At 42.7% G+C, this 16271-nt stretch overlaps 1 protein-coding gene and 1 pseudogene across 1 annotated transcript in view; one reads left to right on the top strand and one right to left on the bottom strand.

Annotated features, from left to right (window-relative positions):
• The window catches only part of LOC131460189 (NACHT, LRR and PYD domains-containing protein 12-like), a 468988-nt gene that overhangs the window by 31928 nt on the left and 420789 nt on the right, over window positions 1-16271 (top strand). The gene's annotated exons all lie outside the window — the stretch shown is intronic.
• Window positions 58-2015, bottom strand: LOC131460195 (protein EFR3 homolog B-like; annotated as a pseudogene).

Below are 16271 nucleotides of genomic sequence, written 5' to 3'. Positions count from 1 at the left end.
TTTGGTTATTAATTGATTATTTAATCAGTTTTGAACAATTGAATAATTTATTTCCAATAATTGAATGAAACTTAATAATTAAATCATTATTTAAAAAACAAACAAACAAAAAACATATTCTGTAAATTGTGTGTATATACAGTACATGCATACAGACAGAGAGATAGGTGGCTGTGGGTGGTTTTGTTCAGGATGGCCTGAAGTTCTGCCCGCTGAGTGAAATAATTGTCATTTCAGATGACTAAGTTAAAAAAATGTTTTAAAGTGGCCTGGATACAACATTTGTTATTGCTGAATATCTCTTGTAAATGATGTGGTTAACAACTTTACAGCCATTAAAGTGTGTACAATACTTATTCAACACCTCAGGTGACTTTCTGGTTTAGTACAAAAACAGGTCAGGAAATGTCATGTCATAGATGGGTACAGATGATCTTTGACTTTGGCCATGACTTGATAACATGGTTCCAGCAGGACTGGGTGGAGGTCTAATTGTAATCTCTAAGATTTGATTTAGTCTCCTATGCAGTTGTGTGGCCCTTGGACCACAATGTGCAGCTATTTCCTTAAAGGGGGCCCTCTGAAACTTCTCCATCACTTGTCTCCTCCACTCCCTGTCCTGCTCCTCCATATCCACACTGCCCACAATGACATTTTTCAAGGCTTTGAATGTGATCTCCTCTGTCACTCTCCTCTCTTCTTTCTCTGGACTATTTCTAGACTGTAACTCCACCTGTGAGACAGTTTCACCAATGGATCATCATCTGTGTACTGAGGAATGAAAGGTATAGAAAGTCTCTCTGTGTTATAACCACCACCCCCAAGGACTTCAGAAATTTTTGACTGGAGAAATAACACATCCCCTTCCACATTCTCCAGTGAGGCAGGCAGCTTGGGGTTGTTCGTGAAGACACCCTCGGGTAAAAGGTGAGGGCTATTTACCTGTCTGACCTTAATAACCTTGTGTATATACTTGCAAAAGGCTGGAATAGTGGTGAGCTGGCAAATAAGGTTGAAGTAAGCGGCAGTCAGGGAATGAATAGCACAGCGATTGTAAATAGGCAGATCCTCGTCAGTTGACAGTGCCAGGTCCTGCAATGCAACTGTCAGGCGAACGAGGTCCAGAACCACATCTGGATTTGCCAGCTCCACACTGAAAATGGCAAACAAAGCAAAAAGGTTCTCGTAATGCTGCCTATACCATTGCTCTGCTCCTTGCACGCCAAGTAGTTGTGTTGGTAAAGCTGCTGGCCGTGACCTTTCATGAATAAGTTATCTTGTCTGGAACACTTGACCACTTTGATCTTGAGCACAGATATGTCCAGGGTGCTGCTCATGCTGAGGAGCTTGGACCTGTTGTCATGCCAATCCATGAGACTAATAAGTGTTTTGCCATAGGCAGCTTGTCTCAGAAGCTCCCTAAAGCAGCACTCTGTCAACTCCACCAAGCCACTCTTTTCTTTCTCTGACATCTGCAGCAGCGAAGGGGAGTGGTTCTGTGTGCTTTATCCACTCTGCAGGTTGAAAAGTAGAGAGGGGACAATCTTGTCCATGAGCTCAGGGTCCCAGATATTGGCCTGTAGGTCGTCATTCACCATCATCCTCACCTTGATACCTGCCATGCAAATCTTGAAGCCGATGTCGGGGTCCTCGTCTCTAGAGTGGCTCATGTCACTGAAACGTGACACAAAAAAATGGTAACAGCGGTGGTAGGAGGGGTTGTCCTCTTGTATGTTGGCAAACTTCACAAACAAATTGGTTCCTAGGATCTGTAGGCTAGGTTTGTCCGACTCTAGCACCTCACGCACCATCTTCAGGAAACTCTCCACAAACAGGTTGATGCTCTGAGAGCGACAGGCCATCAGCAGCTGGTCCAGCGCTTCCATTGCTATGCACACATACCTGTATCTTTGTCGAGCCACATCCTTTGACATTCTCTTAGACAGGTAAGCGCCAATAGAGTCAAGCTCTTCTGGAACCGACAAGGCATAGAATGTCAGCTTCTCCATGTTGGCTTTTACTAGCCCATTCTTTTGGTTTCAATCACTGATCAAGAAAGATATGATTCTTTCCAGTGACATGGTTGTGAAATTCGTTCTTTTTTAAGTAAGACTAGAAGAGAGAGCAGTAATGCAACCGTGTTCCAACTGATGTGGAGCACTAGAGGTTATCTTGTAACGTAAGAACTCCTTCCAGGTGACATGGAACACTAGAGAAGTCTTTCAAGAGGAGCTTTGATGCTGGCACATAATAAACATGATGGATGTTACTTTGACATGCAGATGGTCTCTGCCAGTTTGGACTTCCCGGGACAATTAAAATGCTTTTTTCATGTAGTATATTCAAAGGACAACAGGCTGACCTGGGGCGCTCAAGTTTTTCCCTATAATCAGTTTTTAATATTGAGAAGAATTGTCATCTTTCCATTAAGGCAATTTTCTTTAAGGTGTTTTGAATGCAACAAAGAAGGACGAGAAGATGAGACAGAGAACTTTGAACAGTGATTGCAAACTTCAGAACTTTGAACAGTGGAGGGCAGCATTACACCTCTCAGTGCACAGTCTGCTGGAAATGATTAGAGCAATAAGTATTTGATCTTCTGAAAAGCAACGTAATAAAGAAGAGCTTTCCTACTAAAATGGGAATTACATGTTTTTTCCACCTGGTTCCTGTTTATTAATGTTGGTGTGTTTTTGGCATGAAATGAACTGTATTATTATGTGGAAGGAACACCATATTTCTGTATCTGTAATATTTGTTAGCTAATTAGTGTTTTCCAGATATAATAACTATAATAAACTGTCAGGAGCAACACAAGGTGAAGGGTCTTGCCCTTAACCCACAAACCCACAACCTTTGAGTTGAAAGGAGGGTCAAACTTTGTGCTGCTGTTTTTGATAAAAGGGCCCAGTTGCATGATGGTCATTTTTCCTCAGTAAGTTTACTCTATGATGACTGTATTTGCACTTTAGAGAGGAGAGGTCAAAGGGGAAGTGATCAGAACCATGATCCACGGCAGAGGAGCTGTTCAGTGTCACTGTCACTGTGCTGAAATCATTCTGGTCACTTTTTCAACAATCTATAAATGTGCCAGTGTCACTCATGAATATCGTGTTATGGAAGCGTTGTGATAGGAGGCAAATACAGCCAGTCTAAATTTATAAAGTCTCTCATTGGTTGATTTTGTGGCACATTTGTAACGCTGTGCCAAGATGAGTGAGTGCTCGGGTAAAGATGAGCGAGCACTCGGGTAAAGATGAGAGTGCACAGAAGGTTGAGATTTGAGATGTGAGAGGACATATGAGTAAAATTGATTAAACTGTTAAAATGAATATTTGCAAACATGCAAATACATGTATTAAGCTTGCAAAATAAATTTTTCTGTGCTCAAAGTCTCACATTGTTCCTTCATGAATGTGGCCCAAATATAACACCATACTCTTCCACCGGTGTTACGCTGTGTCTCCTGCTCTCTCTGTGATTGATCTCCTGTTACGATCGATGAACTGAACAAGCACTCGTTTTGTAAATTGGTTAAAGGTGACATAGACCGGAAGCTCCAATTAACGCTGCGTTTGTGTGTGTATCTGCGTCATTACCTCGTTTATGAAACCCTAAAGTTTCAGAACAAACAGTTCAGCCACTGCTGAGAAAATAGTGTTGTATTGTTTTCCTGGGCTCTGCGAAGCGGATCGACACTTCCTTAATTTGATGTCGTCATCAGAAATCCTCACCACCGTAGCGCCTCCCGATGCGGGCACTAGTCCGGGCACATCCGGTTGCGTACATTCAACCGCAGAAGAAGAAGAAGAACTAGTCTCGTTGTAGCTGCTGAGATGCAGAGCATCCACCGTGCCAGAGGGGGAGCTGTGTATCTGAGAGCTGGCCTATCTATTACGTCACTTCCAGGTACCTGGCCAATCACAGGACAGTAGGAAAGCTCTCGTTGGCTGGCCAATCACAGCAACTGTTTGGTCTGAAACAGCGCGGCTGACGAGAGCGTCAGTGAGGAGATATTTTGATCGGCTCGTTTGCAGCGATTAGGAGGTTTTTAATCATGAAAACAAGTTAATATATGTAAGTAGACCTCCATAACTAACATATATGTGTGATACAAGCATTCTATGTCGCCTTTAATACTTTCACCCGCTACTTAAACTCTAACTTTCACTCTCACGATTCACGTACTGTGGTTTTTCTTTGCTAGCGTGACAAGTTAGCTTAGCAGCGATGGCTTCTCCTTCTCCTGCTCTCTCCTGTGTTGTGTGCCACATGTTGAGTTACTCCTCTGCCTCCTTTAGTGATAAAGACACTGGAGGCGAGGCTTAGTGAGGTAGAAACTCAGCTTCGCACCATAGAAGCTAAGTCAGTTAGCCACTCCCCTGGCATTAGCTCCCTCAGCAGCTCCCGTGCAGCTGGAGCAGCTCTCTTATCTAGAAGTTTAGGGAAGTCTATTAGAAACTCAACACCGTGACAATCCAGAGTTGAGACCAGGGCCTGTTTCAGAAAGCAGGTTCAACAAACTCTGAGTTAAAACCTTAACTCTAGATTGACCAGTTTTCGGTTTCACAACAGCTGATCAGCATTAGTTCAGTTCATTCTTGAATCAGCGTGCGTTGGGAATGAAAAAAGCCATCATCAATGGAGCTCTGATACTATGATTCACCATGGCAACGGGTAAACAAACACGTCGTCGTGGCTCGCTCTCTCTGTCAAGTTTACCCCAAAAACCACACACTCTCCACTCTCTCACCTCCGGTCTGAACCTGTCAATCACACCTTAATCAAATCAGTGACCAGGATCACGCTTCTTCTCAATCAGAACTTCCTCTCTCCCCATGAGTTTCTTCAAAATAAAATGAAATATTTAAACATGAACATTTATGTCATTTATTACACCATACTCTTTTATCAACCTATTTAACCTTTATGAACTATTCCTTTTACATTTTTAATACACTTTTAATAACATTTTAACCAAATATGAACTTTTATAATTCATTAATTATTAATTATTTTTTTTAGTAAGGATTCTTAACCAGGTTACACTGGAAATGAGATTTATGTGGGAATCAAATGACATTTCCTGGTCAAAAGTAACTCCAAGGTTCCTCACAGTAGAACTGGAAGCCATGGTGGTGTCATCTAAAGTGACAATGTGATCAGAAAGTTTTTCTCTGAGGTGTTTAGGGCCGAGTATAAAAGTTTAAAAGTAGAAAGTTACAGGTCATCCAGGACTTAATGTCTCTGAGACATTCCTGGAGTTGAACAACCTGATTTATTTCATTCGGCCTCATTGATAAGAGCAGAATGGGAGGGTGGGGCTATGCCCCTGTGTAGTCAAAGGTGTGTTTGGTGGGAAGGGGTCAGTCACTGTCTGTGGGATAGTAGGTGCAGGGAGAATGGGGCTGTGATCGGGCTCGTGGGCGTGTCTGCGTGTAGTGGTTGTGCCATCGCCCCTCTGCACAGGCATCTGGAAAGGGAGGACGTTTCCTCTTCATCTGCGGTGTGCGACCTTCTTCCTCTTTCCTGGCCTCGGTACACCACGTCACCCAGCCGCTCCACCACCTGACAAGACCCCGCCCAATGACAGTCCAACTTGGGGCAGGGTGTCCGCATCCCCAGCAGAGCAGGGGGCGTTGGCGAGGGCATGTGGCACTCCGGATCACTTCCGTCATGTCAGCGCATGCAGCGGTTCTCACTGTAGGATCACTTTCTCCAGGGCCGCTTTGGTCTGGGGGTTATGGCTCGGATGAACTGGTCCCTGGCTGGGTCTGTAGTCTGTAGTGCTCCATGATGTTGTCTGTGTACAGTGCCTTGAGATAATATATGTCATAAATGAAATAGAATTCTCTGAAATCACTGGTATGGAAATATTTTGTGTTCCCCTGTGAATGTTGTCAACAATGTTCTTGTCATGGTGTGTAAACCATGTTATGTGTGAGTAGCAAAGCACAGGACGTCTCCACATGAATCATGAGGTCGTAGACATAACTCTGAAAACAACTCTGTTAACACAGATAACTCTTCTGTCCTCATTTGGAGCAAAACTTGCTCTAAATTCAACTTGCACTAAAGCGGTAACTAGTGCTATAGACGTGTTTGTAGCATCAGAAAAGTGACCTTAGGTGGAAAAGCCTGGATTTAAACATGTCATGAATGTACTGAACCACGCTACCAAATGTCAAGAAGGTCAAATCTTACTAGAAAGGTGTTTCCTTCAATGTATGATCATGTTATTGGAGGTCAGAGGTCAGATTAATGGACCTTCAGAGCAACACAGACTTGGAAGTTAGAGTTCATCTTCCTCTTCCCAGTCGTCAGAGTCATTGATGAGGTCTATGTGTCCATTCTTCAAACCAGGAGGGTCCTGGGTTCTTCGTGAGGACCAGATCTCTCTACTCCTATCTCAGCAACGTGGGCCACAAATATTTAAGCAACCCTGCTCCCCAAGAAGTTAAACCTAGGAAATAAAAACCATGTTCTTAGTGAAGTGTGTTCATTCTCATAATGTCATACCATTCTGCACTGGTACAGTTTTGATTTCCTGTACCCAGAGGACACATTTAACATTTAGATTTTAGAGTCACTGGAGACGGTGTTTGAATGTGTTTGTTCACGTGACATTTTGGACATTTCCTTTATTGTTGTGCTGTCATGTCACCAGAGGCAGAGGAAGTGTGGATGTCTGGTGTGCCAGAGAAATACGAGGTAAGACCCGCTGCACCTGAGTTTGAATTCATGTGTTTGGCTGAATTTACCTCAGAGTACAGAATTCTCTACGGCCGCCAGATTGAAGGCTTCTTTCAGAAACGGCCCGAAGGCAAGTGTGCTGTCATCAGGTTCCCTCGCTTCTCAGAGAAGAAACAACCAGAGAAGCATTACTGACGCCTGCTCAAACTATGTTTTCCTCACCGATCGGACAAAGACCTGACCAGCGAGACGTGCCCGACGTACGAGCACTTCTACAAAAGCGGCCGCAAGTGGGATCTGGGAGTCAAGAGTATCGTGGACAACAACCAGAAGCGATACAAGGGCTATGGCAGTCAAATGAACAATGCACTGGACAAGATGCGACAGATGGGCCCGACTCTGAACGCGTGGAACACCTTTGCACCAGAGGTTGAAGTCGATCGCATGGAGTGCATTGAGCAGCGGCAGCACATTGATCGCGGCGACAACGAGGACGAAGAGGACGGGGTACCTGACTACCACGTCGACCCCAAGAGCAGCGCAGGCGTCCCGGGTATAGTTGCGTCAAAGTTAAGCCCAGACTTTGTGCGCAAAATGTACCAAAGCCTCAACCAAACGCAAGCCTCCGTCTTCGACACTGTGCGCAAGTGGTGCCTGAAACGTGTTTGGGGTCACGATCCCGAACAGTTTTTCTACCTCGTCTCTGGTGGAGCTGGCTGTGGCAAATCCCACCTCATCAAGTCAATACACAAGGAAGCCACCAAAATCCTGCGCCAGCTGCCCAAAATCCGCGACCTCGCCGACATGTCCCAGCCCACTGTGTTGCTCACAGCATTCACTGGCACGGCGGCGTTCAACATATTGGGTAAAACCTTGCACGCCATCCTGAAGCTGCCAAGGAACCTGAAGCCGGCATACCAGGGCCTTGGGAATGCACTGGATGAGGTGAGAGCAACGCTGGCGAACGCAGAGATTCTCGTCATCGACAAAATCTCGATGGTTTCAAAGGAGCTGTTTGCCTACGTCCACTGGAGACTCCAGCAGATCAAAGGCAACAGGAAACCATTTGGAGGGATGTCTGTTCTGGCAGTGGGAGACTTTTACCAGTTGCCACCCCCCGGTAAAGCGGGGGGTGGTAAATGAGGAGACTGTGTTGGATCTCTGGAAAGATTACTTCCAGATGGTCAATCTCACAGAGATCATGCGCCAGAAAGACATCCTTGCGTTCGCACAACTGCTCAACATGATTAGGGTGAAGCCAAAGATGGAGCCACTCGCCAGTGAAGACGGAACCTTGCTCGCCACAGTCGTCGCTGACGTCAGTGATTGTCCACCTCAAGCACTGCACATTTTTGCGACGAACAAAGGTGGACGCCCACAATGCCGCCACAGTCGCTGCCTTCCACCGAGACATCTTTAACATTCCGGCAGACGACTACAAAAAAGATCCCCGGACTGGATGCATGCAGGCCTATGCGCAGCAGAGACCTGCCTGACGTCTTGCAAGCTGCTGCGGGAGTGCGCGTCATGGTCACGAGAAATCTCGACGTCGAAGATGGACTATGGACTTGTCAATGGGACGTTTGGAACGATCGCACACATTGTGACCAGACCCGGATCGCACGGAAAGACGACTGTGACGCTGCTTGGACTCCAACTGGATAATCCTTCGGCGGGTCAGAGATTCCGGAAAAAGATCCTGGGGCCATCTGACATTGAAAAATGGTAGGAAAAAATTAGTCACAAAAGAATGGTGCAACGACAGTTCCCAATGAAGCTAGCCTTTGCATGCACAGCCCACAAAGTGCAAGGCATGACCCTACAGTCGGTGGTGGTAAGTCTGAAGCGCGCGTTTGAGCCAGGAATGGTCTATGTGGCCCTGAGTCGGACCACATCGCTTCAAGGACTGAACGTCACCGACTTTGAGGAAAGTAAAATCTATGCAGATCCTCACATCACGTCTGCACTCGAGGGTATGAGCAGAGCTTCATTCCACGGTGTAATGCCACTCTTGCACCCCGTCCCATTGGCAGAGCAAACCATTTTCACGGTCATCCACCACAACACAGAAGGACTGACCTGTCACATGGACAACATCAGAGCCCATCATGAACTCAGGCTCACTGATGTTTTCTGTGTGACAGAAACACATTTGTCCGGATCCGTTGTGCCCCAGACGTTACACTTGGACGGGTACAACGTGTTCATGCGTAACAGACACACGTCGTACACACACTACACAGACATGGCTACAAAGGATGGAGGTGGGGTCGCAGTGTACTGTCGGAATAATCTTCGGGCTGAGGCCCGTCGATACATCCAAAACGTCACAGATCTGGAATTTGTTGTCGTCAAAGTTGAGGGACCAGTCAAAGCGTTAATCGCGACTGTGTACAAGCCTCCAAATTACAGTCTGGCCAAGTTCCTGCCAAACTTGCAAAGCCTCTTGGACAGTTTGGACATGATGAATCACCAGCCTGTCATTGTTTGTGGGGACTTTAACGAGGACCTACTTTCAGGAGGCAAGAAATCCATCAGAGAGGTGTTTCAGTCCAGAGGCTTTACCCAACTAATAACAACGGCAACGACGGAAAAGCAGACACTGTTCGACCACATCCACATCTCAGAGCCACAAACAGGCCTCCAAGCTGGTGTACTGCAGACATACTACAGTTATCACCAGCCAGTGTACTGTGTTCTGAATGTGTAAAACCAGCCAATACATACTGCGACATGTTTTTATATGAACTATTTATTGTGTATGTGTATTTATTTATTTATTTATTATCCACAAATGTGGATCATTGTGTATGGGTGCAAGTAGAGGCATCTGGCATGTCCTCCATTGCTCACATATTTTTAACTAACTTATTTGTGTTGATGATTGTAAATATGTGATTGACCATGTATTGGTATGTATTGGCTGGTTATAGCGTGTGTGTCTATATGTTGTGTTTAACGACAAATTGTGTTGGCCCGGTATTATAATGTTTTGTGTGGGGAGTGGGGGTCGGGAGGGAATCGGCGACAAAGAGAAGAGACTGGCTGAAGGAGGAACCTGGACCCTCCATGAAGAAGTCCAGGTAACACACACACATTTCTTTTCACTTTTTTTTGACGAAGAACATCAAGGACCAACAACAAAAACAAAGATAAGTATTATTTTCTATTTGCTAATCAACCCACGGCAAAAGGCTTCGCTCTCTGCACTGAGGATGAAACTGAGACGCTTGAATATCTGACTCTCTCACATAAAACAATAACATCTGCAGCAAAAGACTAGCATGTAGCCACCCTGACGACAGTTCGGCAGAGAGAGAGCGAGAGAATGAAAACACAAGTGCGCGTACACCCTGACAGCGTGTGATTGGTTACGCTGCGTCACGTGACGTGAACTCCTCATGTCACCCGTATATTGTACACTTTGAGAAAGGCACATTTGACACACTTGAAATGAACAAAATATTCCTTTTAAGCAGATATAAACAAACATTATGTATATATATATATATATTATTTTTTTTAAATATATTTATTGACATATTTTGGATTTAAATCATAAATCATATTTATTCATTTGGTGTAAGATTATTTTAAATCAAACTCTATTTGTCTGTCACATAAAATAATATGAATTTATTAATTTATTGATCTGACCAATTAACTGGTAAGTGGACTTCTAATAAGGGCCTAGTAACCTGGGTTACACATGCATTAATAAATGGGCTCCCAGACTCATTTGACTTTGGGCAATTATTGGTTGGAAAAGCCAGGCTTCATTCGGGTCATTGAATCAGGATCCAGTACACAATATTCTATTCTTCTATATTTAATGACCTGAGTGTTGGTTGGCACTCTGAAGCGGCCACAGTTTACATTAACATTAACCAGAGACATGATTAATGTTGATTTCTGACTTGTCTTTGCTAAGTGGCAGTGATCAGTAGTGAAGCCACATGCAGTCGCATTACCAAAATGCATCTTGTCCAAACAGTTAATCTCACCTCTCAAACCAGCAAAACATTTCATGCGTCAAAATCAGCTTGTTGGACCAAAACACTGGCAACAATTCTCAGCCAGAAAACACACACTGTCACACGTAACACATTGTAACAACTAGCAGAAATTGAGTAAAGGTACGCACCAAGCAAAGGAAAACAAATGTTTTACTTTCTCTGTGTATCACATAAGCCGTTTCCTCATTGATTCAGTCCATCAAAGAATTGGCATGGAAGCGCATTCATTGTCCAGCAAAAGCCCAGCATAATGCATGTACAAGTACACTACAATGTTTATTGTGTATATAATGTATGATCTCAGTTTTTGACATGTAGGATCAACTAACTATTTGTTACACGTTAAGAATATTATTTCATTTGCTTCCATTTCCTTTGTCTATATCTCTGTGTCAAGTCATTTACAGTACTTTTGAAAGCAAAAACAAGTTGATGAAATTCCAGGGCTGCAACTATAATAATTTCCTCTTCAGTTACATTGAGCCACTTCAACAAACTGAATGTCTGTAAATGAAACCACTCTTAATCATGAATGAAATCCATTTATTTGAGTGTTTTGTTTTGCTTTGTTTAAACATGATCTTAAAGTTTGCACTGTCTGATAACAACTTGTTGTGTTCTGATACTTTGCAGTGGCAAAACCTGGGATGACACATGGGAGCCTGCAAACACATTTGCACAACAACACCACACTGCCACCCCTGAGTCTCCTCCTCCTTCTGGTTCAGTTAGCTGAACCTAACTGGTTGGGCTCTACTCACAGCAGGGGAAAAGAGACAATCGACAGAAATGACTGACACTGAGCTCAAATCAAATACTGTGCTGCAACACGTGTCTTTTGTGTTTATTGAAGGAATGTGTTCATGGATCTTGTGTTCTATGCCATTCACACATCAACCATGTTAAATGACATCTGGTAAACATCAATCATTTATTAAGCTCAACATGTAAGAAAGTCAATCAAATCAAATAGAAATCATCATTCTTATACTTCAAGTACCAGCACACTAGGGCTATTGAGTGTTTAGGCTTGCTGAACTTCAGTTAAGTGTTGGCACAGTGCATGTACCCAGTATATGTTTGTGTTTCTTCCAGACAGTTGACACACATTAAGCACGTTTTGTATTTGGCATTAACTGAGGTTGTCATAGTTTGTATGCATGCATGTAGCCTATTTATTTCACACTGAGAGTCAAAATCCACAAACAGTACATTCATACATTACTTAACGAGCTCGATTATTGGAATTGCTCCACAAATATAGCAAGTGATGATAAACTATTTAGAAAATACAAGAAAGAAAGATTAGGAACAAACAGACAATCAGCCAATAATAGGCTTTCATATCCAAATAAGATTAGAGTGTTCAAATAATACATATAAAAGAATAATAAATATACATATATAGGTATATAGCTATATAAGCATAACATAGGAATAAAGGAATATATAGTTTCAAATAAATGAACAATGATAATAAGTGTCAAATATCTAAAAATATAGCAATGTGTTGATTATTTTTGTTTGTCATAAGGGTTAATGTATCATGTACATATTGAATTCAACCATGAAAATACTGTAAGCTATACTTGGTTTTTAATTCTGACGTAACACCCTTTCAAAATACAATTTCCGGATCCAAGCGCTGTCATACTCTCACTACACTACGCCCGGCTGTATTTTCCTTACTGCCAATTCCCATTTGAAGTTTTTCTTTTAATGATATCCTCAACTTCAAAACACACCAAAGTGTCCTTGAGAACTCCACGACGGTGTTTTTTGACGACTACATTACCCATGATCCTTAGCCACAGATTGAATTTATTTTAAACTGATCAAGATTTAGATTTTGTGCACATATCCACTTTTTTAACATAGCATATTTCATGTATAAGCAGAGTAATTACTGGTTTGACTGTACAAGATATACATCACCAGATGCTTTTTGCGATTAAAACTCTAGTTGCAAACCGGAAGTCCAACTTAGCTAGGCTACCTAAAAGGATATTTCAAGAATACTTGCTAAACCATCTTAAATAGAACAAATGACGTAGTTATTCTAAACATAGCTCAACCAAATACAGTGTCATTTGTAATTTGGCTGTACTACACATCTTTGATACGTTTGGTAAATGCGTTTTTGACAACCCTATTTTGATGACAACTGGATAAACTACAATTGTGGTGATGGTATGCAACAAGCTGTATGGCCCGCCCCTAGGGAATTGTAGTTTTCTTTCAAAAATAGTCTTTTCCATAGAATTGAGAGATGCAAATAATGAATTGAGAGTACACAAATGAGTTTAAGGGGATAGTTAAAATGTGTGTGTTATCAGATTTTCAATAATTCATTGTTCATTTGGTTCAAATTAATTTCAACCATATTTGACCAAAGGATGGATAGAGTGGAGGATAGAGCGGTAGATGATGGATGGATGGATTATTATTATTATTGTTAATATTACTATTTTCACATGAGAGCAATTCATATATTTTGTTTCAGTTGACTCGTGATTAAAGAAGAAATGCCGTTGTACAACAATAAGAATAGCCTATGTAGCCCCAGGATGATAGACAGACAGGCAGACAGACAAATACATTGATACATATATAGACAGACAGACAGACATACATATATCTCTGTTACAGTTTTTCTCAATAGTTAAAACACTAAACCCTATTGTCTGAACCAAATGCTCAGTTGTCTGAACCCACTGATTGAATCAATCAGTCTTTTGTCAAAACCATAAGCACTTTTCACCTGTTTAGACACAACTTGCCAACACATTTTCATTGTGATGCACCTGTGCTGCATAATGGTGAGCACAGGTGACACAAGTCAAACACAGTTAAAGCACAAGTGTCACCACGTGAAGACGACAACTCAAAACTGATCACACTTGTGGCTAAAGATGTGAGGGAACATATAAGCCAGTTTAGAGAGCACTGGTTTGTGAGGCCCTATGATGGATAGAAATCTGAGAGGAAGAGTTCGTGTGAGAGGAGGTCGAGGTGGTCAGTGAAGATATCTGATGAAATCAGAGCGACTGTGATTGACCATGTTCTTGTCCATGGTATGAGCATGAGGGAGGCCGGACAAAGGCTACAACCAAACATCAGTAGATTCACTGTGTCCACCATAATCCCAAGATTTAGAGAAGAGAACAGGTAATACCTTTTTTGATATTATAGTACAGTCTGTAAATGTTGACAGCAATTACTGTATGACATACTATATACTGTACCACAGTATACTGTAAGTAAGTACATGTTTCTGTACATCACTGTACCAATGTACTGTAGTATTCTAACTGTTTGTAGGCCTAGTATTCCATGTATATCTTTTGTAACTGCATGTTCTCTTTTTGTAGAATTGAAAGACTGCCACATGGGGGTGGGAGGACAGCTATGTTCTCCCCACACCAAGAGACCCTAATTGTTGATATGGTCCGTGAGAACAACGCCATTAAACTGAGTGAAATTCAGCAGAAGATCATTGAGGACCATGTAAATGTTGAGGGTATCAACAGTGTCAGCCTCTCTACTGTTGATCGTGTCAGACTGTGCATGAAACAGTCTGGATACAGCATGCCAGAGGTTTTTACCCCGTTGCCTGGCCAGACAACATGTGGCCTGTGATGTGGATGAAGTCCTGTGGCCTGACCCAGTACGGAGACATGATGATGTGGCTGAGTAATGCACTTATTTGTATATTTGTGTACTTTATTTTTACATGGGCTTACTGTAGACAAGTGGCAAAGGCATAAGATTTCTGTTTGTTTTACAAGTGCTACGTGTAAAGATTTCTGTGCTATTATATAATCTATATTCTAAATGCACAGGTGTTTTGTTTTGCAACATGCATTTAGCCTACAGTGAACACACAGGGAAGAAGCAGTCACAACCCTGGGGTCGTAACAGTGGTTCATTAAGTCACAACAGCTGGACAGTATGTTATCTAAACTGCTAAACTCTGTTAAGCACATGAAGTGCAGGTAACTTTGTCGGTAGGATACCAGTTACAAACAGGCTGGTTAGTGAACCACGCATGGTTCAACGTGCCAATGGATTCCGTCTTTGTGTATTTTTAGCTAAGGCTGGACCAGAGAATATTTGCTTCAAACAGATTGTTCTTGGTGAAATTTGCAGGAAGTGAGTAGCCATGGTGTATTTTATGTGGAGCCCACTGCCCCAGAATCTTTTATTCTATTTATTATTAATATTATTTATTGATTTAACCTATATGAGCTGCATCCCCTGATACTTTGTAAACAGTCTTCCCTGTCCTCTCATATCTGCTGTCTATATAAACATAATAATACTAATGATAGTAATACTAGAAATGAAGGAGATTTTGTCCGTTTTTTCTAAAACACTCCTGCTGGAAACCATGCTACCATGGCTCATTTGTTTTGTTGCAATGGTAAGAAGTATTTTTGGGCCAGAGGGCATCACGTGACCAACCTACAGTAGCATTTGTAATTCCACTGGCACAAGAAAGTGGAGCAGCGGTAACGGGTACAATTACAGTGCATCATCAGAACTGTCCGAGTCACTGTCACAATCATCCGGCTTGTGCAAGAAGCTCATGTTCATTTTTATAATCGGGTCTCATGTAAACTAGGTATGCACTGATTAATCGGCCGGTGACCGGTGACCGGCCGTTCAGACAGAGATATGCCGATTTTATGCCGGTCAAATTCACTTGCGCGCCGCGTGATCAACAGCGCGCAGCAACAGCAGGACACGTTGTAACGTGAGCTGGTGCAGGTGAATGTCCGAGTGAATCTCGCGGGAACCACCATGGCAGACCCCCGAACCGTAGTACGGAGACCTCCGAAGACTGCTAGCTCCTTTAGCTCGGATTAGCTCGTTACAGCAACAACATATTAAACCACGGGACTTGGTCTGCGTTGAAGAACGGCACTTTATTCACATCACTGCAGGGTGATACACAACCCCTCTTGTTGTTGTGCGGCAAAAACAATAAGAGGAATAATTCGAAATATGCAGGGTGACAGAGACATTCACCTGCCGCTCGCTAATGTAAACACGAGGCACACGTCACTTCGTGCGCCACCTACGCACCTATCTGACGTCACACGCAACACTCAGCTCCACTCGCCTTGCCTCGCGTGCCTTGGCAGGAATCGTCCCAAAAAATGGCAATTGGTGCATCCCTAACGTAAACATGGTTCACGTCTTTTCCAGTCAATCGTCATGGAAACATAATGCTTATCCAGTGGTGCTGAGTTTTGACAGAGAAGTTGGTTTGGACCAGAGTGAAAACAAACATGTGTACAAGCTGTGAGAGGAAACTAAGTATCACTGTATCCCGCCAGTATGTGTGAAAACAGCCACTGTGGCTGCACTTGAGTTTTTAAAGGAATTGTTGTTCATAGGCCAGTCAGCTACAGGCCTGGATGTTATTCATGAGTGGGGTCAAGTAAAACAATAAATATTTTCATAATTTTGTAACAGATTTATTCTTTTAAGCATGAATATTAATTTATTCAACTGCAATGCCTTTATTTTAGTGAGGTCCAGACCCTTGTCATGTAT

This window comes from Solea solea, chromosome 6 (genome assembly GCF_958295425.1).
Source record: "Solea solea chromosome 6, fSolSol10.1, whole genome shotgun sequence".
NCBI lineage: Eukaryota > Metazoa > Chordata > Actinopteri > Pleuronectiformes > Soleidae > Solea > Solea solea.
Note: the sequence above shows the minus strand (reverse complement) of the source record. Positions and strands in the feature narration are given on the sequence as shown.